Below are 27008 nucleotides of genomic sequence, written 5' to 3'. Positions count from 1 at the left end.
CTTCAGCTCACGTCAGTGTTGTAGCTGCATTGTAGTTTTCTGGAAGTCTGTTCCAGATTTGTTTAGCATAGATGTTGAATTGTTCTCCAGCTTTGGTTCTGGTTCGTCAGGTGATAGAAGGCTGAATTTGTAACTGTCTTTATGTGACTCTGAAGGTTCAGGTCAGAGTCCATCACTGCACCCGGATTTCCAGCCTGATTGCTGGTTTCCAGATGTGATAACTGAAGCTGTATGCTGACTCTAGATCATTCGTCTTTAGATCCACAGATAATAACTTCAATTCTGTTCAGCTAGAGAAAGTTATGGCTCATCCACACATTGATTTGTTCTAAGTATCTGTTCAGATATTGAGGTATTTGGACCATTCACTCTCCAACTATGATGCAACTATGTTGCATCGTGACATAATTGAAATTCAGATGAAATTCAGATGAACTGAGTTCACAAGTTTGTCTTTAACATGTATGTGTTGGGAAAAAACCCTAAATCAACACATTACTCTGAGCACACTAAGACAAAACATAGTGTACGAAGTATCTTGCTATTTAAGTTTAAAAAGCTTTTTCAAATAAATTTGTAGTGTATTTGAATTTTGGGATATTCCAAATGTAAAATATTTGCTGCTTTATCCAACCAAAACTACTGTTAAAGGTGGAGTGTTATGTAAAATCAACTTTTTTGAGCTTCACATCTTGTTATGTTAATCCCTCATCAAAAACAAACCTGGAGTGTTACGTTGATTCTTTCCTGCATGAAAACCAAAAATAAATACACCCAAAAATATTTTTGATATCTTTCTCTAATGTTTTTTTTTTTTTAATGGTTTTATCATCCTCAATAATTTTCCTGTATAGAATCTTTTTTAGAATCCAACATTTACGATTAAACTAAGATTGAAGTGATTGACCAAGCGTTGTGTGGGGCGTTTTTCCATTTGTGTGTTTATCAGCCTGACAGAGAAAAGTTGCGGCGGGGTCATTTTGCATCTCTTCAAACAGAACCCGGCCAAATGTGAATGTCACTCTGCCTGTTCAAAAGTGACTTTTGCCGGAGAAATATGTTTCATCACTTCTTCTCATCTGGTGCTGCAATGTTTTTCTTGTTCATTGGCTTGCTGCACTTTCTGCCACTATGTCCTTTACACAGTCTGGTCCTGTGATGGCTTCTCCTCCTCCAGAGGAATGTGAACAGCACAGGAAATCAGGCTTTCAATAAAATAAATGTGAACATATTTATAGGTATCCACACCCATATGGGAGGTGTTTTATTTAAAATGTTTTTATAAAAGTTGAGATTTTATATAAATGCCGTGTTGGCCTTTACAATCGTAGGAAAGACTGTCGACTAGGCAGTTTTCCAGCAAATAGTCACTAGCTGCCTTTCCACATGCGCCAAACTTTGTCAATATTCCACTAATGTTGACAAAACACAATTTTGCTATTGTGCCATTTTCATTAAATAAGAAACACAACTAAAATCATGTGAATAAGTTTGTTTGTGCGGTAAGTCATTAAAAAACATGTAACGCCATCATCCTCCAACTGCTTCCTGTTTTCTTCTTCATGGCTTGCAACATCAGATTGTTGATCATGTGACTCCAGTGACATGAAAAAAGTGTTTCCTTTGCAGTTTGGTGAAATAAAACAAGTTTGATACGGCCAAAACATAAGGCGTCCTCCTAGCACCAAAGCTTTTTGATTGAAAAACAAGACTTTTAAAAAAATTCTCTGTCCCAAAAAAACTGCTGAAATGCTCTATCAAAGATGTTGAAACTGTCATCAAGCTGTCATTTTCATGAACAATGAGCAACTAATGCTTTTCATTCAGGAAAACAGCAGGAGAACCCTGGATGTGGGGGTGCAAGGCAGTTTATGATGCCTCGCAAAAGTCTTTATCCCTGCATAACCTTTATGCATTGTGCCACAGTATAACCACAAACCGAAGTATATTTTATTGGAATTTGATGAGATAGACCAACACACAGTGGTGCAACTGTGAAGTAAAAGAAAATAATGGCAATGAAAAGTGTGCTGTGCATCTGTATTCAGCCTCCCTCCCCCCTACCTGAGGCAATACTTTGTAAATCCACTCTTAACAGAAATTATCCCTGGAAGTATTTATGGGTTTGTCTCTACCAGATCGACAGTCTTTCGAGGAGTCTGGTCCATTTTAAGTCTCCTGCAGTCTCTAGCAAGTATTAAAAGGGCCTACGCAATATTCGGCTCCTCCATGTTTGATCAACTTTGAGCAGTTTCATGTTTTTGTGTTGTACGAAGGCATCCCCACATCATGACAGTTGATGAACCATGTTTTATGTTGGTGTGATCAGAGTAACATGTAGTTTTATTTTATTATTTTTTCTAATACAGTGTTTTGCTTTCAACAGTTAATTGGTAAATTTTGGCTCCATTTGACAAAAACACCTTCTTCCAAAAGGACCCTGATCTTGATTCAAATTATTTATTTAACAATAAATGTTGAATGAAATCTAATCCACTCTCGAACCATTACTGGTCTATTTCTAATGTTAGCTAAAACTTAATTTACACTATACCTCTAAATCTAACTTGTAGATTTTATTTCTACCTTTATTAGGACATAACATTGACTTCCATTCATTTTAGGAAGGGAAAGGATCCAAGAGGCACATAGGTTCTGCGAGTGACAGGGTTACTAGTCTTTTTCTAACCCTATATAAAACTTAAGTTACTCTATACCTCTAAACTTGACACCAGACAACTGATCGAGATCTGCGAGATGACAGAAATAAGATTAACCCCATAAAGCCCATCAGTCTTCAGAAAGAACTTGGAGTTGACTCTGACCAACAAGTGGGACCATCGAGCGATGAATAGCTGCTCCACCGCTTCTTAAGAATCCTGCAGCCGATTGCGGGGAATCCGCTGCAGGTGCGCCTGCGGAAGCAGCTCACACACGAAGATCGTCTGTTAGAAGAGCACTCACACCAACTTGAATCCTAACATGTGCATTGTTTCCTGAGGTATTGTTACACCCCCTAGTTGTTACACAATTATTCATCGGGCCATAAAATAAAAAATTTAATTGCTCTCTGCACTCTTAAGCACATAAACCCAACCCGAGTTGACTCACATGATTCGTTTCCTCCCTTTAAAGATGCCAACAGACATTTTAGAGACAGGGCGCCTGTAAAGAAGAGACAAGGCACCACCAGCTCTTCAGTCTTAGTGTTTTTGATGCCAATCCCTGAAACAGATTTTATTTGTTTCCCCCCACAGCTTACAGAGACAGAAAAATAGAGAGAGAGAGAGGGGGAAAAAAACACAGCTGCCATGTTTAAGTCTGAAGGAGACGGTCCTATGGAGTCTAAGCCGATTTCCAGCCAGTGAACAACTAAGGTAACAACAATAACATGCTGTAGCTCTATATTTACTTCTGTACCAAACGGAGATAAACTTTTGAAGACACATTTTCAAGGAGGCGCTTTGGTGTGGTAGGATTAGCCTTGCTACCTCAAGATTTAAGCAAATGATCAAAAGAAATATGTACAATCATTACACATTTGGAGCTGATATAATCCTTATTATATCAGCAAGTAACTTCCTTGTTTTCAAATAATGGCAATGATGGAAAATGAAACATTATTTTTGATTAAAACTTGTTTTGCTGCCAGTGTCCTCATAACAAAAGGTCAGTATCAGACACAGTTACAGCATGGACCTATAGGGGGAGCACCTTCTGCTCTCCAGAGTTCATCTACCATTTGTAACAGGTCATAATCCTCACTACAACTCCCATCTTGAGTACAGTCGTTAATTTTCTCTTCCCTCATCTCTCTCTTCAGGTAGTAAATGATCATTTTCCAAGACAATATGGAGATAAATTAAGGCATTATTGGGTGTAAACCAGCTGATCACAATAGGGAATTTAATTTACTCAAGATTATGATTGGCAAACAAACAAATACTAGATTCTTCCTCAATCTAGACGTTACGGTGGCCCAGAAGGGAGAAGAAAACCTACAATGTGACAGCAAATGCCACAATACGATGGCAAAAAGTCTCACTGTAACAACCAGAACTAATGAAACGATACAGAGACTGTGACGTTGATTCTCATGTAGGGTTTTGTTTCCTTCAACAAGTCTTGCAGTTTCTGCTGCATCCAGTATAACTTGTTGCACTCAATGTTTTTACACCCTTTTAAAGTTAAAAGACATGGAGAAATCAGCTGGTTAACTGACTAATTTTGTTCTTAATTGGTCCTTTCCTATGACTGGCCAATTGGAAACTCAAAAATCAGATTTTATTCTTCTCAGTGAATTCATCTTACTTAACGGCTCACTCTAACAAAATTCATTCTTTGACGTTTAGGAGCAAGAAGATCACAAGTTTACCAAAATACAAGAATGCACGCAATATGCAAGGTGCTACTTTATAGCCGCTGTTTAAGCAGATACAATAGGCTTTCTCGAGACACTCCTTTGCCACAAAATAACTCTTCCAAAGATCGATTCTTTTTGTTTCATTCCAAATGACTCCCATTTGGAATGAAACATGGAAACATGTTGGCAGGTTTCTAAGCAACACATCTGTATGAAGAGGCATGATTTCCACGGAGGCAGCTGCAGGTGGAGCGACCTGGAGTCAGAACTCTTCACAAATCGCAGCTTGACCTCGGTCCAAGAGAGCTAAGATTTAATTTAACAAGATCAGTAACACACAAACGCAAAATCCTTGAGATTAGTCCATATACCGCCTCACCAGAATTCATGAGTTAGAGTCAACAGGGGGTCATTACACACGGTCCTTGAGCATGTAGCTCACTTTACCACATAGTGAATGTGAGTCAGATATTGGTATGCAGCGTTGAATACGAGATTACAGCATGGAGGACTTAGTGGTTTCATGTATGTCATGAGTTGCCTCTCTCCATTTCCACTGATTTATATTTTATTTTATTTTTTTTAACTTGAGTTGTGCAAGCTGGTTTTGGTGAGATGTCTCACGTCGGTCTGAGAAGAGGAAATGTTGCTGTTGAAACTAATAACATGTGGCAAAGATGAACTGGTACGTCTCAGGAGGACTTCATTATCCTATCGGCATATAAAAAAAAAATTAAAAAAAAGAAACTGGACAGTTATTTTTGATCTGCCTTGAGGATTAAAGTCCAGAAGTGTTTTTGCTGAATACGCCCTCTCTTGATTCTCTCGATCTCGTCAAATAGATGGTCAATTAAGCACAAAAAGATGTTAAAAGGGCACATGGGGATTTTTACAGTGAGGTTCTCATTAAAGACTATGAGCAATTTATGTCTTTCCTGCAGTAGATAACTCTTCCTCGACTTTATTTCACAAAAATCCTAACAGCTGCCAACAGCAAATTTTTAGTTGAATAGAAACAGAAAAGATAAAGTCATCTTTCCGTCTAAAGGTGAAAATATGAGAGACGAAAAGACGTCGACGAAGAGAAGTGGGTTAACTTCTAAATCTGCTTGGGGTTGATGAAAAGGGTTTAGCAAGCCTAACTTTTTACGTATTTGCTTTGGTGAGGTGGGACATGGGGGATAAAGAAAGTCTTTTCCAAACATTTTTAAGGCTAAATAAAGACAAAGTCTAGTCAACCATAAAAAGGATGTCTCCACTGTCTGGGGTTTTAGAGGGTAACGGCTTGTCAGAAAGAGGCCAAGTGAAAAACAAACATTTAACTGTCTTAAAACAACTTCGTTCTCTCACCAGTTAATACGATTTATTTTATAAATCTCCAAATGGCTGCTGTCTTTAGCTCGGGCGTTCACTTAATGAGAAGCCGATAATTATGTGTGCAGAAAATGGATGTAGGCGGTCGCCACCTTTAAAACACTTACTGAAAACCCAGCGCAGTTCCAGTCAGAGTAAAATGTCTGGCATGAAAGCAGTCTGAAAAAAAGAGACCATATAAAAGGGGTTTAAAATCACCAGTTTTCCATCTGTCCTTTGAATCTGGATCCCTTAACTTTCCTCAACTATCTCCACTCTTCTCACTCCATCTGAAGTTCTCAAACTACATCACTGGCTCTGCACTCTCCCAGTTCAGTTTCCGACTCTTCAGCATGTCAACGACTGCATTTCTCCCTTCGGCTGTATCAAAACTAGTGTATCCCGCATCACACGGGTCATGTGAAACCAGATGTTACTTTTGGCGGAAGAGACGAAGACGACGACAGGAAGTAGTAGGAGGGTGATGGCGCGGCATGTTTTTTAATGCAAAAAATCTTGTTCATGTTATTTTTAATTGCTCTTCTTATTTAATGAAAACACTGCAATTACGAGATTTTGTCTTTTTCGACCTTAGTGGAAAATCAACAAAGTTTTGTGCACATTTGTAATGAATACTCAACAGCTGCTCACTGGATCCTTTGACATACAAAAACATACATGGGTGTCAAAATTCCACGATTATCACAAAAGTAAAGTCATCTCCATAACATCTATGTAATATGTTGCCCAGTGTTTGGATAAGTTGCTGTCAACTTATATACACGCAATAAAGTGTAACCTTTAACTGTTAATTTGAGCTGTACAAGGAACTTAAATTGACCTGAATTGAAAAGAATAATAAATGCTGAAGACCCCAGTTATAAAATATAGGGAACAATCATGAGCACAACAGTGTCTCATGATTGAGATCATGACAAAGTCGAGAAGCAGCGAATCGTCTGGTGGTGTACTGCAACGGCTAATTCCCGTTAGCACAGCGACTGCTCTGCAGATATGAAAGCAGTTTCTTCTCTAAGACAATTTTCCTTCTAGTCAGTCCAGGAGTTTGCAGGGTTTTGTGTCTGATCTCGTTGTGCTGAGTGACTTCTCTGTCGATCTGGAGCTGGTGTTTGCCTCCTCTGATGTCGCTTCCAATTTCCCTCTGGCCAATATTGACGTATCGAGTTTTGTGCCTACACAACTTTACTGCACTGAAGCCGAACAGGAGCTTCTCTGCCGGTTGAAAATTTTCTATATTTTGTACATTAGCTCGACTTAAGACATAAATCTCATTTGACAGTGGCTGGTTCATTTATTCTGCCGCTCACTCATTATGAATCCTCATCTCAGGGCCTGGAGGAGAGTTTTGACTTTCAGCTGTCTGTGACAGTAATACATGCTGCTTCTGGCTCTTGTAGGTCTCCTTTGATTCATGCTAGTAACTTTCCAGTCAGAATATTTGCTCTTATTGTTGCTACAATTTCTAAGGAAATTCAGCCATCATTATGCATTTCTGTTCCTCTCAAAGTTGCTTTTCTCTCTGCCTTGATATTTTAACAGGATACTGCTGTTTTCAGCTTGGTATGTTCATCTTTTGCCCAATCACGTCAAAGATTACTGTCTGGTCTAGCTAAATCATGATGTTGGTCCCTGATAGACCCATAGTCTGGTATGTAGCACAGATTAGGCGGTCCTAGAGGCTAAAGCTAACAGCTAGTCAGAGAGGGGTGAAGACCAAAGTGGGCTTTTACAATCTGAAAACTGAAATTTCAAATTGTACTCACATCAGTAATTTACAGCTAATTATTTAAACAGGAAATTGAGTTTGGAGGCGGTGCCCCAGATTTTAGCTTCTTGTGTGAAACATGTTCTGACAACGGAACATAAAATGTTTCTAGACAAAGTAAGCACAGTGAATTCACATTATTGTAAAAATCTTTTAAGTCTAGATACAAGCATAAAAAATGTGCATGTTCATCCCTCAGATGTGTGTGTTTTTTTTATATTTCCCTACAGCCACTTAAATTTCAGGATGACACCATTTTTCAAGATGGCTTCCATTTACAAGCCTTTTAGGGCCATTAAATTAATCTAAGACCAGTTGTCAACTGGAAGGAGATGAAGATGTGTGAAACGCACTGATGTATTTGGCAATTTATCTTTAGTAGATAATAAATATTGGCAGTGTTAGTGCAATATTTTTTTTTGTGGCCACCATGGAGGCCATTTTGAATTTTTCAGTGTCTGAGCTTCTGGGAACATTTGTGTCCAGTTAGATTCTTGTATTCACGTGTGAAAGACTTTCACTGAAATATTCAATTATCTGCTGCACTAATAGTTAAAATCACAGGCTGGGGGAAAAAAAAATCTATTAATTAATTTCAATTAAAGATAATTGTTTTGTCTGTGTTTTTTGTGTGTAAACCAAAACTAGATTAAAATAAACCGTTGCTTATTTCAATTAAATGTAATTTCTTTCTTGATATCAGTCTTTAGAGGACAGTTCAAAATGGTCTAGACCAGGGGTCTCAAACTCAATTTCCCTGGGGGCCGATGGAGGTAGAGTCTGGGTGAGGCTGGGCCGCATCGGGTTTTCCACAAGAAAAGCTCTTACAAAAACATTCCAATGTTATCAAATGTCTTTATTTTTATTTTTTAAACACAAAAATAAGGACTAAGTTACACCTTGTCCAGCCTTTATCAGTCACCGCACTCAAGGGATGTCTTGAGATAAGGCCAGACAGAGAGAAAGAGAGATAAGGCTCTCTCTTTCGTAAATTATGGTACGAAAGAGAGAGCAGACGTAGTCAAGCTCCCAGAAAGAAGAAGAACACGACTGGTCAAAATGTTAGCGAGCCGGAGAAAGTAGAGACGACACGGAGCCAGAGGAAACCAATTAGGACAGTGATGGGCACTTAAATCAGGCTGTTATTCAATACTGTGCAGTCTGTGTGGGAGTATTACAATTCCCCACAGCTTGATGGAGTATTTCTTGTCTCTGGCTGACAACAGTTTAAAAAGGGGAACAATACTGATTTTGAGCTCTACGCTTTGCTCTGAAAATAATAAACTGCCTTTATAAGTGACATTTCCTGCAGCTTTTTCCAGCTAGAAAGAGAACAAAGCGTGTCCTTTTCTCCATTCTGTTGATCTGACAACTTTATATTTTCAATCAATACGACATATTTTAGAAGGGAAGCTCTCCCATAAAAGTCTTTTGTGAATACTCGAAGCACTTTTGGTCGCTGGTGGTCTTCTTCGCATCGACGCAGAAAGCCCACCGAAGGAGCGGCTGTGATGATTCACTCAAGGACTTTATTTTATTTTATTTTATTTCTTTTTAATAAGCTCGCCGTATTTCGTTTGAATATTTTTTCTCATTACTGGAAAGTGAAAGAAAAAACATCTGAGGAATCACTGTTTGCGCAAGTTTGGTTACCAAGCAACTGCTGTCCTACTCATACGGTGGTCATAAATTCATTGATTTTTCTAACTGAAGGTGCTTTTTTTTTTTTTTTTTGTTGTTGTTTTTTATTTGTAGGACATTACTAACTGAAATGAAAACACGTCCAAGAAATCAAGGAAGCATGTTAGAATGATGCGTTCCAATAGTGCATTTTAAAGTTTAATGGAGGAAGGGATGTGATATCAAACACAGTGGGGGACTTTAAAATAAATGTAATGAATATCAGTTACATTTTTTTGTACACTTTATTACATATGTACACTCCACGCACATTTGCATATGAGGATTTAAAAAAAAATATATAATAATAGTACATGAACAAACCTAGTGGAAAACCTCTTTTGTGCAAAAATTGGATCTTATACAGGGCCTTTCAGATATTTTCATACCTTTTTACATGTCACAAATATTTCCATGTGACCAATATAAAGTTTTGCATAAACGTGTACAAGGAAGGAAACTGATTCATGGTTTTCCACAATTTTAATGAGCAAAAGTCAGAGACGTGCAGCATTTATCATCAGTCAGCTGAGTCAATACTTTGTAGCGCAATCTTTCCATGCAGTGAACAGTTATGGCTGCAAGTCTGTTTGGGGTCAGTCTCTACCAACTCTTCATGTCCAGACAGTGAATTTTCTGCAAAGTTTGTTTTGCAAAAGTTCAGTGGACAGAAAGTGTCTGCTGTTGTTGTTGTTCACAGAACACCTTCTCTCCCGGCTCTTGCTGACAAAAAAAAAAATGCATCCACACAGCACAATGCTGCCACTACCATGTTTCACGTGGGAATGTATGTTCAGGATGACACACAGTGTTAGGTTTCTGTCACATAGAACAGCCAAAAATTTGTCCGCTTCCAGAAACTGTTGCACAATATTAAGCTTTATTGCACAAAGTTTTGGAAATATTTCTTAGATTTTTTAAGTTAAACACTGTGTAGAAGTTTTGTCTTTTTTTATTTTATTTTCTGTTACATTCTTCCCAAAAAGATCTTTATTGGTCTCATTGGACTTTCTTTCACGTGTTTGTTTTGTGTTTTACATTTATGGCTTTAATCTTGGCACTTTTTCAAAATGTCCAAGTTTGTGGAACGCTGTGCCACCCGAGCTGTAGCTCTCTGCAGTTCCTCCAGAGTTACCATGTGCCTCTTGGCTGCATCTCTGTGTAACTATAATGCCCTCCTTCTCCACCATGTCAGATCGGTTTGGTGTTTTGTATTGTTCTTTCTATTTTCAGATAATGGATTAAAAAGTCCAGCATGTGAGATTTGCAAAAGGATTCTTTTATAATAACCTAACCATATTTTAAGCATCTTCATATCTTCCTCCTTAGCCTGTCTACTGTGTTCTTTAGTCTTCTTGATACTACTTGTTCTGTAGTATTCTTTAGCAGACCTCTGAACCCTTCACAGAGGAAGTGAATTTATACTGTTTTCATTCCTCATAGTCCTATAGATTCAGTCTGATTGGGGACTAAAATTGCAACATTTGTTACATTTTCAGCTGGTGCAGTTTGCTTTCACACTGCACTGTGTCAAGCAATCCAAACCCTTTGGAAAACGTCTTCCTCCCCTCGCCATGTGGTGGCGCTGCACCAAGAACTACATAAGGAAACAACAGAAAAAGCTCTGAAGAAAACCTGAGAGCAACTTTCTTTTTTGTAAAATGAAAGCAAAAGTATCTTCAGATTTTAGCGGTTGTAGGATTTTTCTTTTGTCTTTGATGAAAGACCATGAGCCAATTCTCCCACTAGGCCTGGACTCTTAAGGTACATTTTAGTTGCATTTACTCAGAATGTCCTGCGTTGTAGTTTGGTTCCTGCTTTTGGAGCAGTTTGCTCGGTATTCATATATGAGTTTGCTTTTTTTGGTCCAAATCAGAGTTCAATTATACATTCTCACCTCTACAAACAAACTGGACTTGCTAGGCATGGAAACTAGTATTTGATTAAAGCGGATTAAAAAGAGCTGGTGTGAATGCACCTGAGATTAAATAACTCCCAGACTCTGCTTACTAACTTATTTCCACCTCATATTTCTACATTAGCATCACTAAACTCCACTAAATAGTCAGTCCCTTTTGCTCATCTCTGTACCCACTGATGGAGCAGCGAGTGTTAAAAATGCCTGAGGGCGGGGGTTGTGACTGCCATGTCTATGGAATATGAAGATTGACAATAATGCTGGTAATGGTCCAGGTATTGATTTATATATTAAGTTGCTCCAGTGGATAAGTCAGTGTGTGGATAATGATGTCCAGTTGAGCAAAGAACAGAGTGCAGTGATGCAGGAGGGTTTTATGCCCTCTTATGAATCCAAAAGGATTGTAGTAGATATTATCTGACAGTCTCAGACAGTTGGCAGAGGAGTTTATGTAAATAATGTTTCCATACTCAAGGTCAGCAGCAAGACATTTATTGGCACTGGGAGAAGAACAAACAAACAACAACAAAAAAAACGAGATTTGTTCCTACAAAAAATACCAAGTTTTAGTTTTCTTTTAAAGTTGCGTAATACAAGAATTAAAAGACAGTTCCATTGATCAACATGCTTAGGTATTTATACTCTATTACAATGTTTAAACATTGATTAGATGCCAAACTGCTGGAATTTGTTAGAGAGAGAAAAAATAACTTTCCTTAGTCCAAGTTAAGAAGCAGTTTGAGACCTGTGATATGAGGCTAAATCAAAACAAAATATTAAAATATTACATAAGATCAACTTTTCTGAACTTCACATCATGATGCAATGTTAACCCCTCACCAAAAACATACCTGGAGTGTTGCTTTGAATCGTCCATGCATGTTTGAGAAATCCTTTAATCTGGATTAAGTTCCTCCTCTTAGCTGCAGTTTCCAAGCTTCCAATTTTCTGAGTTTCCACCTCACAAAGCAACCTTCCCCCACTCAGCTCCTCCAGACTAGCCTGTGTCAATTAGCAAGAACCTGGTGGAGCTGAGCATCTGCTGAGCTCATTATACGAACTGCGTCTCAGTGCAATGCTGGTAAAAACGTTGTTAAAGAGTTAATAGCAGAGAGATGCCGTGATGACTTCCTGAAAGTGGAGTTTCAAAAAGAGAAGAAGTTTTTAAAGCGAAAGAAGCTGAATTTTAAGGTGTTAAATCAGGGAATAAATTTTATTTAAATCATATTTGATATATATAGCATTTTTATAACAGCTGAGTTACATGACTACTTGACATAATTTCTTGATTATGCCATAAAATGGCACTAAGTGACTGGAAAAAACATAATATTGCCACTTCAAATATTTCAATAACTTTGCCACCAAAGCAAACAATATTGTCAGCATAGTGAATTTCAGAGGCATCAGGAATATTTTGGCCTGAATGTGTTACCTCATCATACTCAGAGACATTTATAAATGAAAAAGTGGAAGGGCTGAATAGCGCTGGTAAGGAAAAGTTAAACAACCCAGTTACCAAGTTTATGTCTGAAAGTATTATTTTAAAATCCCATGATATAGAGTATGAATGAAATTTGACAGATTGAGTAAAAGTGCTACATAGTTATGTTTGGTTGACTCAAATTTTGGGTGACGTGGTGAAACCACTCAGCCTTATTGGATTTTATTAGGAGCTATCACAGTAAAGGAAGATGAATACATATTGTATGCCCAACTTTTAAAAATTTAATTTGGAATGATTTTTCTTTCCAGTTCACAATTATTCATTATGTTGTCATGTAAATTTCACAAAAAGACGTTGAAAAGTGGGTATAAAAAATACTGTCACCTTTCTAAAATGATAATGACCTAAATCATTTTATTGCCAAAAGTGTTTGTTTGTTTTTTTTTTCTGGCAGGTGGTGATTAACAAAAACACTTTTGACAAAAAATTACTAGCCCATTATTTCAGAAAGGTGACAATATAAAAGGAGAAAATATAAAATGTGACTAGTGTTCCACAATTAGGACTTTGATTGGTACATATTAAATAGTTTGCTGAAGCAATTTTATATATATCAGTGCCCACTATACAGAATAATACTATGCGACATGCTGTTGTCAATGATATTTCTGTTGATTAGATGTTAGATGTTATCCATCCTGTCCAGATAACATCTAGTCCTAACTCAAACTGATATCACCTCTGATATTTAATCAGGCAGATTGCCTTAATTAAACCTTCACATTGCTCGATCTTTGTTAATACTGACACATGCATTCTCTCATTTCTATACAAACACACACACACACACACACATTCTAATAGTTTTTTTTCCCCAGATGCTTGATTAGTATAACGTATCCTCCCTCTATTGATGACCTTAGCCTAAACCTCAACCCAGTCATTTCATTAAGGGTGCATCGATCGTTTCTCTGGCCCTTCAGTTTTGGTAAATAATTGTTTTAATTAGTTTGATCGACGGCCATTAAAAAAGACAATTGAAAAGAGTCAAAGTTTTCCTTTTAAATTGACACAAGTACTACTACTAGGCAGATATCAGCAGAAATCACTGATCCGGGAAACACAAAGAGGAAGAGCAGCACATCATTTTTGCATTAAAGGGCTGGTTCAAAGATCCAGAAATTCATACTGATGAGTCGAGAAAGCAGTCAGTGAGACTGGCACCAGCTCAAAAAAGGAGGTTTTGCTTTTCACAACTTCTTCAAATATGTTCATACAAATGTGATTAAAAAATATATATATATATCACTAAATCATCACAATCTCATTAGAACATTTAAATCTGGTCTTTGTATCTCTCTAAATAAAAAAAGGCAATGTACTTTTTAAAAAGAGATTAGTATTGAATGTAATTATCTTAATTAAGAGAGCCATTAGTTTGTGAGGCCGCACAAGGTTTAATACATATAGATCACTAATGCAGACTGATAACTAAATGAAAACTTAAAATTGAACTCAATGTTTGCTTATTTCCGTGTAATTTCAAATTAATCACAAGGACCTATTAAATATTTGTGTGGTTTACGTTTGACTTTGTTTGTTCAGAACCTTTCTGTTATTAAGACCCCCCAAAAATTATAACATGGAGTAATCTTTATTTAGCAAGAAATTGACTCAGTTAAACCAAAGACCTTTCTTACAAGAACAGCAGGATGAAACAATAAAGCTTTGAAACATTTAACATCTAACAATTAAGACACCCCCACCATAAAACCACAAAGACAATACAACACTGGAAGTAATAAAAGTCTAAAAAACATCAGAAAATTTAGCAGTAACGTTTTTGCTGAATCTGAGCAATAACCTTAACTCTATACATAATGCTTTATGGCTATATATTCTTTTTTTTTTTGGGAAAAGTCAATTTCCAACCTTGGTCCCGTAATCCCAAATTTATGTCTTTACCTGACATGACAAAATGTCCTCACAACTACAAATGTCCACACAATGTTGGTAGTTTCTCAAGAGTAAGTCCTCAAAACTATATATAAACAAGTATACACACAGACACACACACGCACACGCACACACACATAAAAAAAAGTGTGAAAGCACATTTCAATAAAGAAATGTCAAGAAAAGAACAAGCAGCAACATCAGCTTTCATGGTTAAATAAATCAAATTTTTAGACCTACCTTGCTCTTGACCTGATCACATCGATCTGCTGGCGGAGCCCAAAACATCAGCAGAAATTTGGTGCCCTATTTCAAAAGCGCACCGTCATTGGTATTGATTAATACCGTCTGCCAAGAACCATCTCCGACCGACGGTCAGTCACTCATGTTAGCAATAACCGTATACACTACAACTTGCTTTCAGATTCTTTATTGCAAACTTAGTGAAGATTTCTCAGTGTTTATCCAACGTGCTGCAAGATCTGAGATGGATTCTCTGTTAGCAGATGGCCCCTCACAGAAACACACAAACACATGTAGACACAAATCATCAGCTTCGGGTTCCTAAATCCAAGTCAATAAATAGTTTGTCGATAGCAGAGAATGTAAAAGTGCCATATGTGCAAACCGCATATGGCATGAATTGATTCAGCAGACAGTGGAGCTAGGCTAGAAACAAGCAATAACTGCTCTTATTTTTATATTTAAGTTAACCAAAAATACAGTAAAGAATCACAATAAATGGAAATAAAATCATCATTTGACAAAATGTGGTTGCATAAATAAACTAAAATGCTATGCAAATTCATATGAAGGCATTCAATTTCAACATTTGACACTTTTTTCAGAAAGTGAAATTCATATAGATTTATTATGTACAGTATAAAAATAATGTCAAGCTTTTATTTCTTGTAATTGTGATGATTAAGCCTCACTAATTATGAAAGCACAAAAGCCATACTCAGAAAATCTGAATATTACAAAAACATTTGTACAAAATTATGTATAATTATTTATATTAAACAGAAATGTCAGGTTTCTGTTTCATTCCTATGCGCTCAGTGCTCGGCTGGGGCTCCTTTTGCTCACCTGTATTGTCGAGTCCACTGTCTCTTCACAGCAGCCCACAAATTGTCTATGAGGTTCAGGTCAATCCAGTTTGCTGGCCAATCAAACACGGCAACACCATGGTCACTGAACCTGCTTTGGGCCTGAAATTAAATATAAACTTTACTTTTGTCCGAAGAAGGGAAACACTGTGTAAAAGTGCAGTATCTAGTCCAGGGGTGGACAATCCTGGTCCTCGAGGTCCGGTCTCCTGCAACTTTTAGATGTATCTACTTCAGCATACCTGAGTCAAATAATGAGGTCGTTAGCAGGACTCTGGAGAACTTGACTGCACTTAGGAGGAGATTCAGCTGTTGGATTCTGGTGTGTTGGACCAGGGAGACTCTAAGAGTTGCAGGACACCGGCCTTCCAGGACCAGGAGTGCCCAGCCCTGATCTAGTCCGTAAAGGTTTGATGCCAGGACTGTGACATTTCTAGCCCATGTGTATTATCCCCCTATTGGCTCTTACTGACTCAGTTCACTCCTTGTGAGAAGCTCACGGAGCTCGAAGGACAATCCTCTCAATTGTCAAGGAAATTGAGAGGATTTCCTTGACAATCCTCTCAATGCTGCTGTTACCTCTGTTTCTGGTGCACCTTTTTAATTCCACCCTATTTCCTATACATAGGGTTAGACACAGCGATCTGTGAACATGCAGCTTCTTTAGCAATTACCCTTTGTGGCGTACCCTCCTTGTGAAGGGTGTCGATCACCGTCTACTGGACATCTGTCAAGTCGGACGTCTTCTCCAACATTGTATATTTTACTGACCCAAACTGTCACTGCACGATCTGTTCCAGAAGCACAATCCGTACAGTCAGCTGATTTAAAACGAATACTTCGAGGGAAGGTGTTTTTATTTCATTTTGTTTTTTGTATGTTATTGTAATTGCAAAAATAGTATGACTTAAAGAGAATGACAATAAATAAAGATAAAAAGGGTTTAACCACACTTTGCAAGACTGCTTCCGAAAAGAAAAGAAATGCATTAAATGTATGAACTCTTGTACAATAATCATCAAATGTAATGAAAGATAGCGATACATTTGTGTTTCCTATGAGCACATAAGTGATGCAAATATTGTAAAAATAAAGATCTTATTTTTATCTATGATAAGTCCAGCAGAAGTAATGTCCAACCTTTTTTTATTTTTCATACAAACTCAATAAAACCAGGTAAAGAGTTAGTACTTTGGATTCACATTATGTCAAACTGCACACTTGTAAAATCAAAAACAGTCATTATTAAGTTCATTCAAACAAAAATATGTCCACTGCCTGTATTTGAGAACCATGTATTGATTTAAGATTTTGTGTAGTTTTTGATCAATGTGACAAAAGTGTTTAAATTATTTTTCTCCATTTAAGTGACTTTCTGAATGGTGTTGAATGGAGCTTGTGGAGTAGAAATTTTATTGCATAGTATTTTTTATTTTATTTCTGAGCATATGACAGTAGTTACTTCTATATCAAAATCGTCCTGTGAAACAAATACACATATCTATGTAACTTTGTCTCATGTGCAGAATATATTTCTGCCTTCCTATAAGATACAATACAAAAGTCAAACCCTACAAATAAGGAAGTGCACATTGTTTTTACAATTCTTGCATTCTTCTGTGTGTTTTTAATAGTAACATGTTTAAGCAGAGCACCATCCTCTCTTATCCAGGTTTATGAGGTAATCGATCCCAGGTTGAAGTTGTGTTATTGTCACACTAAAATGCGGTTTATGATTCCAGCAACTTGTAATTGCAACATGGCCGCTGCACACACAGATCAGACATCTAAATCCCCGGGGGCAAGGCGTCATTATTTCCATTTTAATAGGCATTATTATCATTGTCAAGGTTACACTTGGCGCTAACGTTGCTGACATTACGTGTTTGCTAAGTGCAGATGATGAATATCCCCCCTTCAGTGCATACAGATATTGGATTCCCCGACCATATTTATGTTTTTAATCCCCTTCGACAAAAGCCACCGGAGATACAGACACATACAACCGGCTGAATCTGCTGCTAACAACTGAGTCCAAGGAAAACTGCAGCTGGATGTCTGGAGATAAAACACTGTCAGTTTTAAATAATTGTTTTTAATGGATGCTTAGCATCAACAGCTAAAAGAAAAATTAAAGCTTACATCTGGTATATATATATATATAAATATATATATATATATATAAATATAGTCAAATTTTTTATCTTTTCCCTTGGCAAGGTGCATCTGAGTAAAAATGTGTAAAAATTAATAATAGCTCAATGTTTGGTGTGTTACTCTATTGTACAATTTGAGAATTTCCTGGACTGATTGGAGATATAAAAGCAGACGAATGTTTATAATCTACACATTTACGGAGTTTTGTGGTAAAACTTGATCTGCGTGCAAAACAAAAGACAATCTTTGCAATCCTGATTGCAGCCAGGTTTATTTTTGAGCCAAAGCATGTTTGTAGTTTACTGATTTTCACTGTACATATTCTGACTTTTTTTTTTTCCATATTTTTCTCCAAAGAGTTTTTGCGGTGCTAGTGGCTCGTATTTTTGCGACAGTAGGCAGACAGGAAGGACGGTGAGGAGAGGGGGGAGATGCGGCAAAGGTCGTCGGGACCGGGAGTCGAACCCACGACGTCCGCGTCGAGGACTAAGGCCTCCAAACGTGGGGGGTGCTAACCCCCTGCGCCACCACAGCACGCCCCCATATTCTGACTTTTTTGTCATAAGACAATCTCTTCCTGGTTAGCTCTACTGCTAATCTCTGTTGCTAGCATTGTCTTGTCAATAATTCCCAAGTGAATATTCACGATGTCGTGAGCTTACAGTGCGTCACAACACTGTTTGTAGTTGTTTTTCTTGTTTGCTTTGTTGTTTACCAACAACACATAATTTTATGGTACTTTATTAGGACTTTATGTGACCAACCATCACATAGCTCTGCTGAAATGCAAAAGGAGCCAAAGGACATGATTTTTAAACAAGTCAGTCTTCACATCTTTATTTAAAATGAAATTCTTAAATTTATTTTGAACATGTAAAATGTCATTGAAAAAAATTAAATAACCAAGAACAAAAAAAGATAGTAAAATAATAAATAATAATAATAAAAAAGAAATCTCTTGCACATTCTGACAGATTATTTTTCTCACTGTTGCCCCGTATTTATGGCTGTCATTAGATTTTATTGAAAATGTGCCGACGTACAATGCATATCATAACTTACTCGTTCCTGTCGGTCATTCTTTAAACATGTTTCCATGAACTCTGTCCAGCTTCCATTTCTATGTTGAAATCAAATGACGATTAAAGCCATTATGTAAAACCACAAAGTGAAAAAGATTATATTTCAACCACTGATTTCAGTCAGAGATATTTCATCTCACACTGAAATCTTGTCAGAGATGTTTGTGTCGTCACCACATGCAGGAGGGAAGAGTCATTATCTCCTTCACTGATTAATTGGACCTCTTTGTGAAGAAGGAACCTGGAGCAAAAACTTTAGAAGAATACAGCTTGTTCATATCTGTCTTTCCCCTATTCTCTAGTTTAGATATCTGTAAAAGTGGTGGTGATGGCCGATTTCCCCATCCTCTGTTTTTGGAAAAATAAAGTCTGGGGGCCCTCTGCTGACTAACGTGATCCTCGCCGTATCAGACGGGGACGGCCAATCAGCAGGATGGATTGCGGCTGCCTCGACAGACTCGCGCACGTCTCGTTTGTTGCAGCTAATGGGGCTGTCCTTAGGCTGCTGAAGTGCTCTGCTGGCTCCATCATCTGTAGGCAAATCAAACATGTAGGAAAATATATCTATTCATCAACAATGTGAAAAACTGCAAGAGTTGTAACATCAGTGCCAACTGATTACATTACCAGTGTTAAAAAAAAAAATAAAACAATCTTGTTTCACCATAAATGCCTTATCAAGGCAGTAGCTGCATTCCTTTGTAGATATTCCAGTTATGTTGAAAAAACAGTTTCATTATTGCAGTGAAATGCAATTCAAATCACACATGAATAATAAGCTTGTTCATGTGATAAATCATTAGAAAACATACCGTGCAATAATCTTCCAACTACTTCCTGTTGTTGTCTTCTTCGTGGTGACATCCAATGGTAACATCCGGTTGTTGATCATGTGATTCGTGTGATGCAAAAAATGTAAAAAGTGTTTCTGTTGCAATTTTGCAAAATAGACCAATTTTGATATGTGAAAAAAAACAACAACAACACCTTGTCGTTTCAACAAAACATTTTTTTTTTTTGAAAATTCTTTTTGAAATTGCTGTGTTTCCATAAAAGCAATTTTTTGTTTTCAATGGCAATGCAGCAAACGAGAGCCGGTTTCCACACTTATGGAAGAGCCTTAGCAATTGTTCTGCAAACAGTGTCTGACACCAAACCCACTGCAGTTTAGCGAAACAAACCAATTTTGATATGAGCAAAACAAAAAACAAAACACTTCATCTGATCAAGTCCCTAAATTTGTGAGTTATAATTTTGTTTTATATACGTATGAATTGGTACTGTTTTTTGACATTGTCAATGTATTTCTTTCTTCGTATGTTTGAAATGTCTGGCTGCACAGCAAATTTCCGTCTGGTGGGACAATAAAAGAAATCATCCCATCACCAAAACTTCTTATCAAAAAACAAGTTTTTTTTCTCTGTTGCCGTGTTTCCAATAAGCAAATTTATTTTCAAAGTGTCACATTGTGCAGTTATGTGGTCAATGGAAACGCAGCTAATGAGAGGTGAAGATGTCCTCAGTGGATCTGTCCAGGACACGGGAACAGCAGCAGAGTTACCCTTTGCTACCATAACTACAGTTTCCATAATTCTTTAGGCTAGCTAGAGGCTAGCTAAACTAATATAAGTCAATCAACATATTTATGGCCTACAAAAAACCCTATGTGCCCTATCTCAACATAGGCGGCCACTAGCCCTGCTGAGGATAAACTCAAGCCAGTCTTGTAAACCGTCTGCACATAATTTTCTGGCTCAGAGAGTTTGGAAGGAAAAGGCAGAGCAGCTATTGTTGACTGGGGAGGGAATGAGATCTAGTTCCAGCGTGGCTCCTCTGTCAGAGCTGCCAGCCGAAAGGAGATGGACCTTCATCGTGGCTGAAGAGGTATCCGACGGGAATGACGAGGTGGAGCGGATCGCAGACTGACAGCTGTCATCAATCACTCACCCCGGCAGCCAGATGTGGGTTGACAGAGCGGGCCGCATCGGCCAGGAAAGCAATTCGTACACAGCTCACTGGGGGGATGTCTTTTTTGCAGGTTGCTCCCTGGTGGGATTCTGTCTGCCGTGAATCCATCTGACCACGCAGATCAATTACCTTCCCCACGTCCGAGCCCAGAGGTGACGCGCCGCATTTCTCCGCGACGGCGCAAGAGCCGTGGCGTTGATGATTTCTGATCCAACAGATCGTATTTCCCTTAGGAAGGAGGGCCGCTCACATCAAATCAACGTGTCGCCGAAATCCTGACAGTGCAGACGCGCGAGGAAATGGTGGGAGACTTTCTGGCCATACCTTATAAATTTGAAGACAAGGAAGTAACACAAATGGCAAGAGCTGGCATAGCATAAACTGAGATGACCAGAAGCTAAGTAACGCCTTTCCGAGTAAGTTAGGGAGACAGAAGAGAATTGCTGCTTCGCCTCTGAGGAGTTTCATTAGGTGGAAGCTCAGTGATGCTGAAGGCTCAGGACAGCTTATACTGACTCTCAACAAACCTCATTCTCACAGTCTCCTATAGGTTATTTATGACATTTCCTGAACAGACGGTGCTCATGTTAAAAGATGCATCCAAAAAGAATTCAATTACTGAAAATAAATCAAGGATTAACCTTTTTGTTTTTTTAAAGATACCTAGAAGAAAAGGTTCAATTTGTACCTATTACTGGTCGTTTAAAGTTCAGTAATAGGTACAGCATGTACAGTGACCTCCACACCTGGTAAGGAGAACAACAAAAAAATAAATCACTTTTGATTACAATAAATACGATTTTAAAATTGAATTTAAGAACATTTCGTCAGTGAGAAAAATATTCCACTTTGAGAAATAACTTCTAATCTAAAATCACCAGAGCCACATTTGTCAGGATTAAATGGGACATTTTTACATTTTTGATTCATTCTTCACCTATTCAACTTGGTCAATATTTTCTAAAGGAGAGCGTCTTTCAATTATTCATGAGCTGTGTTTCCATTGACTATATAATTGACGTTTCGAAAATAAATTTGCTTAATGGAAACACTGCAATTAAAATAAAAAATCTACATTTTGGATAGTTTTGGTGACAGGTGTCTTTTTAGGCCACATCAAAATTGGTTCATTTCACTAAACTGCAATGGAAATGCTTTTTTTTTGGACACTCCAGTCACATGATCATCAACCGATGTTGCTGCTGGCGCAAACCATGAAGAAGAAGAAGACAGGAAGTAGTTGCAAAATGATGGTGTGGCATATTTTCTACTGACCTATTAAGCAATTTCAATTGCATTTGTTATGTAATAAAACCAGAACCAGAGCCAGCAGGCCTGAGAGGTCTGGAAAAACATGCAGGGCCATCTTCCTCCTACCACTTCTTCTTGACTGAGGATAATCTCATGGATGAGTTTCTCTAGGGACATTAATTCTTTAACTCTGGAAATGTTCTTCAGGTGACAGAAGGCCGACTTTCTAACTGTCTTTATGTGAATCTGAATGTTCTGTTCAGAGTCCATCGCCACAACCAGTTTTTTGGGTCGTACTGCCGGTTTCCAGCTGTAATACCTGGAGTTGCTCGCTGTTCACCGCGACATTTGATCTCTGCTGCGGACTTTGCCCGCTCCATCCATTCAACAGGCTTGTGCCATGTTCACGATCCCAGCTGATCCAAATTCACAGCACCTCGCTGGGTGAAATGCTATTAGTACGTTTGGGTTAAAATTACCAAGCACTGCACAAACAAACGCACCTTCATAAAAAAACCACTGGAGCACGCACTTCACTGGAGGGAAGAGAGGCCGACTTCCATTTTATATGTTGGGAGCGGGGTGAAGGGGTTCGGTGGTGTGTGTATATTTAGTTTTAATGTCACAAAACACAGAGGTGACAAGCTCTTTGGGATGTGATCAAGTGCAAATATGATTGGAGTGCAGCAGAGCAGTGACGGCGTTGCCTCTGGGATGGGCTTTGATTATGCCAGGAGTTTGCTGCTGAATCAACAGACCCTGACGGTGTTGCCGTGTGCACTTCAAACAGCCGACCGCCAGAGAGCCGCTCCAGCCGGAAAGCCCTTTAAAAAAACCCTCTCTCATTTAGGCCTCTTTGTAATCAAATTCACCATATCTGCCACAAAGAGTTTTCTAATCTTGGTTAGTTTGGTTTCAGTTTGAATAACTAGCTATATATTTTGTTTTTTATTTATTTCTTTTTGTTTAGCCAACTATTTATTTTTGCCTGACATGCTGCGGCTGCTTATGTGGAGTCTGTGTGTAAATGAAGGAAACAGACCCTCGGCGTGCGCCGTGTGTTTCTGCGCAGGGCGATCAGCCGTGGCCAGGTTCACCAGCTCCCCCGGCATGTTGAGCAAAATTATAATAAAGCCGCCCCGTTCACAGCCGACTGAAGACTCCGGAGCCCTTGGAGACGGCGGCTCAGAATGACAAAACGACACAGGTCCTTATTGTTTTCTTCTCTGGGCAGTTAGAGTAGACTGCAGTCGGTTTGATTTGCTCACTAAATGAAAAAAAAGAAAACACCAAAGACCGACAACCAGAGCCTGTCCACAAACCGACTCTATTATGCTATCTAAATTCGACTGAATCAAACTCGTGTCGACACATTTTTTGATGTTTTAAACACGAGGAAGTGGCAAAACGGAACATCAAGCAATTAAGACATCACAGGAAGGAGAAGGTTCTTCCCACGTTTGTCTGTTTCCACACAGTCGGTGTCTTTCGCTGACAAATGAGGTTTAGCGATTACATTTTCACCTCAATCTTTTCAATTTCAGCTCCACTTCCTCCGCGTTACGGGGGCCGTGCGTGCTCACGGCGGTGCCTTTGTGCGTGCAGGAGATGTTTTCTGCAACGTCCCTGGCCGATTCCCCAGATCCTTTTTCACAAAGTCCACAGAGCGAAAAGATTAGGAGCACTTGCAGACGTCCTAACTTGATACTCCTGAATCCCCCAGGTGCTTTTAAAGTTGTGAGGGGCGTTTTGCTGTTTTTTTGGGGTTTTTGTTGTTGTTTTTGATTATGCTGAACCCTTTAGGAGTGCAGTGTGGTGTGGGCTCAGATGGAAGTTGGGATGGGATTCAATAGCATTTATCAGATTAGAATCTGTTTATTGAATCCAAATCCTTTGTTGAACCCTTTTCAAGTAAATTGTCTGGAAAAAGTGTGAGCTGGTGTGTGTCTGTGTCCATTTTCTTTGTTTTGTTTTTGTTTTTTGTCTTTATAGCCAGTCATTCGATCTACTTCATATTTGCCGTTTATGCTGCTGGGAATCCAATTAGATGCTCTGCCAAGTTAAAAGGTGCTTGGAGGAGAAGTTGATATATATATATATAGAGATATAGATATAGATATATGTATAGCTTTTTTTTCTTTTAGGATTTGATTTAATATATTATTAATAAATTGCATAGATTTTTACCATGTTAAAACATTTTTGTGGAGTCAATTGCATTTTTTAAAATTTGCAACAGTTTCGAGGTGGAACCTTTGTGTGCGTGTGCTTCCGGTACGTCTGTAAATCGGACGCGCAAGCGACACCAGCAAACGGCAATGGACGCCGCTTCTCTTTCCCCTGCTGGTGGTTCATATTTGCTTAAAAAAAAAAAAAAAAACGCTCTGATGGGTCGTTAAAAACCCCATGGTTGTGTGCTGGTTGTGCGAAAAAGAGTCGGCTTTTTTCACTGAATCCATTTAAATGAGACAAGTTTCTTAATCGCCTGTTGTTGCTGTGTTTGACATTTAGTTTTATCGAAAAAGGGTCACTTTTGTAAGGGACGTCTTGGATCTCAATGGGACAACGCGTATAAATAAAGGTCAAATAAAAATAATACTAATAAAATAATTCAGGTCTAAAATAGCTTTTCAAAACAAAGCATGTTGCGGCACAAACGCCCCCAGTGCAGCTGTCTGTTTTCTTAATTAACCTCACCAGTTCCCCCTCCAATAATCACCTCTCCCGCCACACGATTCTCTCTCTTTCAGTCACTACTTGTTTGTCTCTCCTGTTGTTTCAACCTGAATTTTTAAACTAATTCCTCTGTTTGTTCTGTAATAGTTTTTTTGTTTGTTTGTTTATATTAAAATGTGTTTTTACACCATTCTGACTGTGTTTGGGTTCCAAGTTGCATTCTTCGTCAAACGGACTCCTTGGAGAAATCCTGCATTTCCCAGTTCAGGGAAACTGCATCTGCTGTGAAAATGGCTTCGTGAGCAAATTCATTAATGTTCACAGTCGTGGAGCTCATAGTCGTAAAACCGCAGGCACGTTCAGTGGGACCTGTGAATAACGAGTTGTCATTTCGGCTTTTTTTTTTTTTTCGTTTTGTTTTTTTTACCGCCACTATCTCCTCTCCTTCATGAGTGGCTCCGTAGCGTTTAACGCATCATTTCCTCCTCATTGTGAGCGTGGAGAGGAGAGGAGAGCGGAGGTGGAGGGATGGAGGGAGAGAGAGAGACCAACGTCCTTGCTTTTTATTGCCTTGTTCGTGTCCTTCCAGCATGACTGGTCAGAGTGCAGCCCAGGGTATTACAAATAAGCAAATGCCCCTTTCACACTAACACCCCACCCGCACGAGTCTTATCGCTTCCTACGGCTGAAACATGGAATCCTCTGTCAACACGCGGTTTTTGTTTTTTTAAATTGTATCGCGGAGACGTGGCTCTGAGGGATAAGCAGTCAGTGATTCATGAGAAACAAGAATTTGTGGAATTAAGGGTGCAGGATTAGGCGAGGTTACTAGAAAGCATTAAGAGGAATTAAGCGTAGCTTTATGCTTTTTAGAGATGGAAGATCACGAGGCCGTCCGTCCGATGGATCGCGGCAGATCACCTTCGCTTAGGCTGATCAAAAACCCCCAGCCCTCGATAAACTGCAGAGATTCGCCGCCTCGACCCTCGTGTCTCACTTGAACTTATGAACTGCCCACCCCAACCGTTAGCGAAGGTTCGGAGAGGTTTCCGGCCTTTAATGGGATGTAACTAACCGATTTTACGTTTCACCTTAATTACGGATCGCTAAGACTCAGCTGCCTCGAATTGTTTATAGCTGGGTAATTTTAATTTTACCTTCCTAAATAGATTTATTTAAGTTTAATGAAAGTGTTATCTTTTAAATGCACCATCATCACTATGGGATCTCATTATGGTCACACTCGAGCGCGGACCAAACGCTTTGTCTCAAAGTGAATTGTTGTAGGAAAGAAAAATGCGGCTTCACTCTGGAAAGAAATGAAAATCAAGGTTGTTGAGTTTTCACATTGGTTTTATTAATCCAAGCGCTGGTCCCGATTGTGATTACAAGTCAACTGCTAATTGCAACAATAATTGCCACCTTGGCAACCAGACAATAAAAATACAGATTCAGAAAAGTGGACATTAAGAAGTCTTAATGTTCTTCCATCCTGCTAATTAAAAGGATTCTTGAGGATTTATAAAATGAATTCCTGTTAAAAGGTTAGCATGAACAGTTATAGCTGCAGTAGCTAAGTCTCCTGTCATTTTCATTTTTTAGGAATTCAAGTGAGTTCATCCTGGCTGAAGCGAACAGCCTGAAGGCGGCCAAAGCGAATTTCTACCATCTTGAAACAACTTTAAGACTTAAAGTAGAAGTGTTCAATGAATATAATGGTTTGTAAACGTTTTGCATTGTCAATTATTTAAACATTAGCCGGTATTTACGTCCATGGAATAAAAAAATCATATACATGAAATGTGATTTCTCTGTGTAATATTTTTCTCGGACCAGGAGTTCCCAAAGTGTGACCCGTTGGTAATTTTTAGCCCCTGGAATGATTGTGTGTGGCCCCCCAATTCAGGAACGGTTCAAATTCGGCAGCACAAAAATTTGATGGAAAACGACACATTTTTTATATAAAATGTTGAGATTTATAAAACCTTCATAAATGAAAAATGTTGTGATTCTATGATGAGTAACTCATAACTTGTTGGTATAGCATTTGTTTATTGATCCACTTTTATCAAAGGTTTGACTTATTTTGTCTCTTTATGTTGCATATTTAGTTATTTTCAAGGAGGTAAAAAAGAAAAAAAATAATTCATTCAAATTATTTTAGCAAAAAAAAAAAAAAGTCAAATTTTTGTGCCCTGTTAGTACTTTCAGCTTGGTGATTGTAGAACCTGTGGGAAAAAAAGTTCAGGCCTGTCTGGGATT

At 38.4% G+C, this 27008-nt stretch overlaps 1 protein-coding gene across 1 annotated transcript in view; it reads left to right on the top strand.

The window, feature by feature from the left end:
- Positions 1-26464, top strand: part of snx33 (sorting nexin 33) — a 190307-nt gene extending 163843 nt beyond the window's left edge. Inside the window, exon 5 of the transcript XR_006371367.1 lies at positions 26349-26464. The gene's annotated coding sequence lies outside the window, so the exon portion shown is untranslated. The remainder of the gene's footprint in view (positions 1-26348) is intronic.
- The last annotated feature ends 544 nt before the right edge of the window (positions 26465-27008 follow it).

The sequence above is a fragment of the Gambusia affinis genome, linkage group LG08 (genome assembly GCF_019740435.1).
Source record: "Gambusia affinis linkage group LG08, SWU_Gaff_1.0, whole genome shotgun sequence".
NCBI classification, from domain to species: domain Eukaryota; kingdom Metazoa; phylum Chordata; class Actinopteri; order Cyprinodontiformes; family Poeciliidae; genus Gambusia; species Gambusia affinis.
Note: the sequence above shows the minus strand (reverse complement) of the source record. Positions and strands in the feature narration are given on the sequence as shown.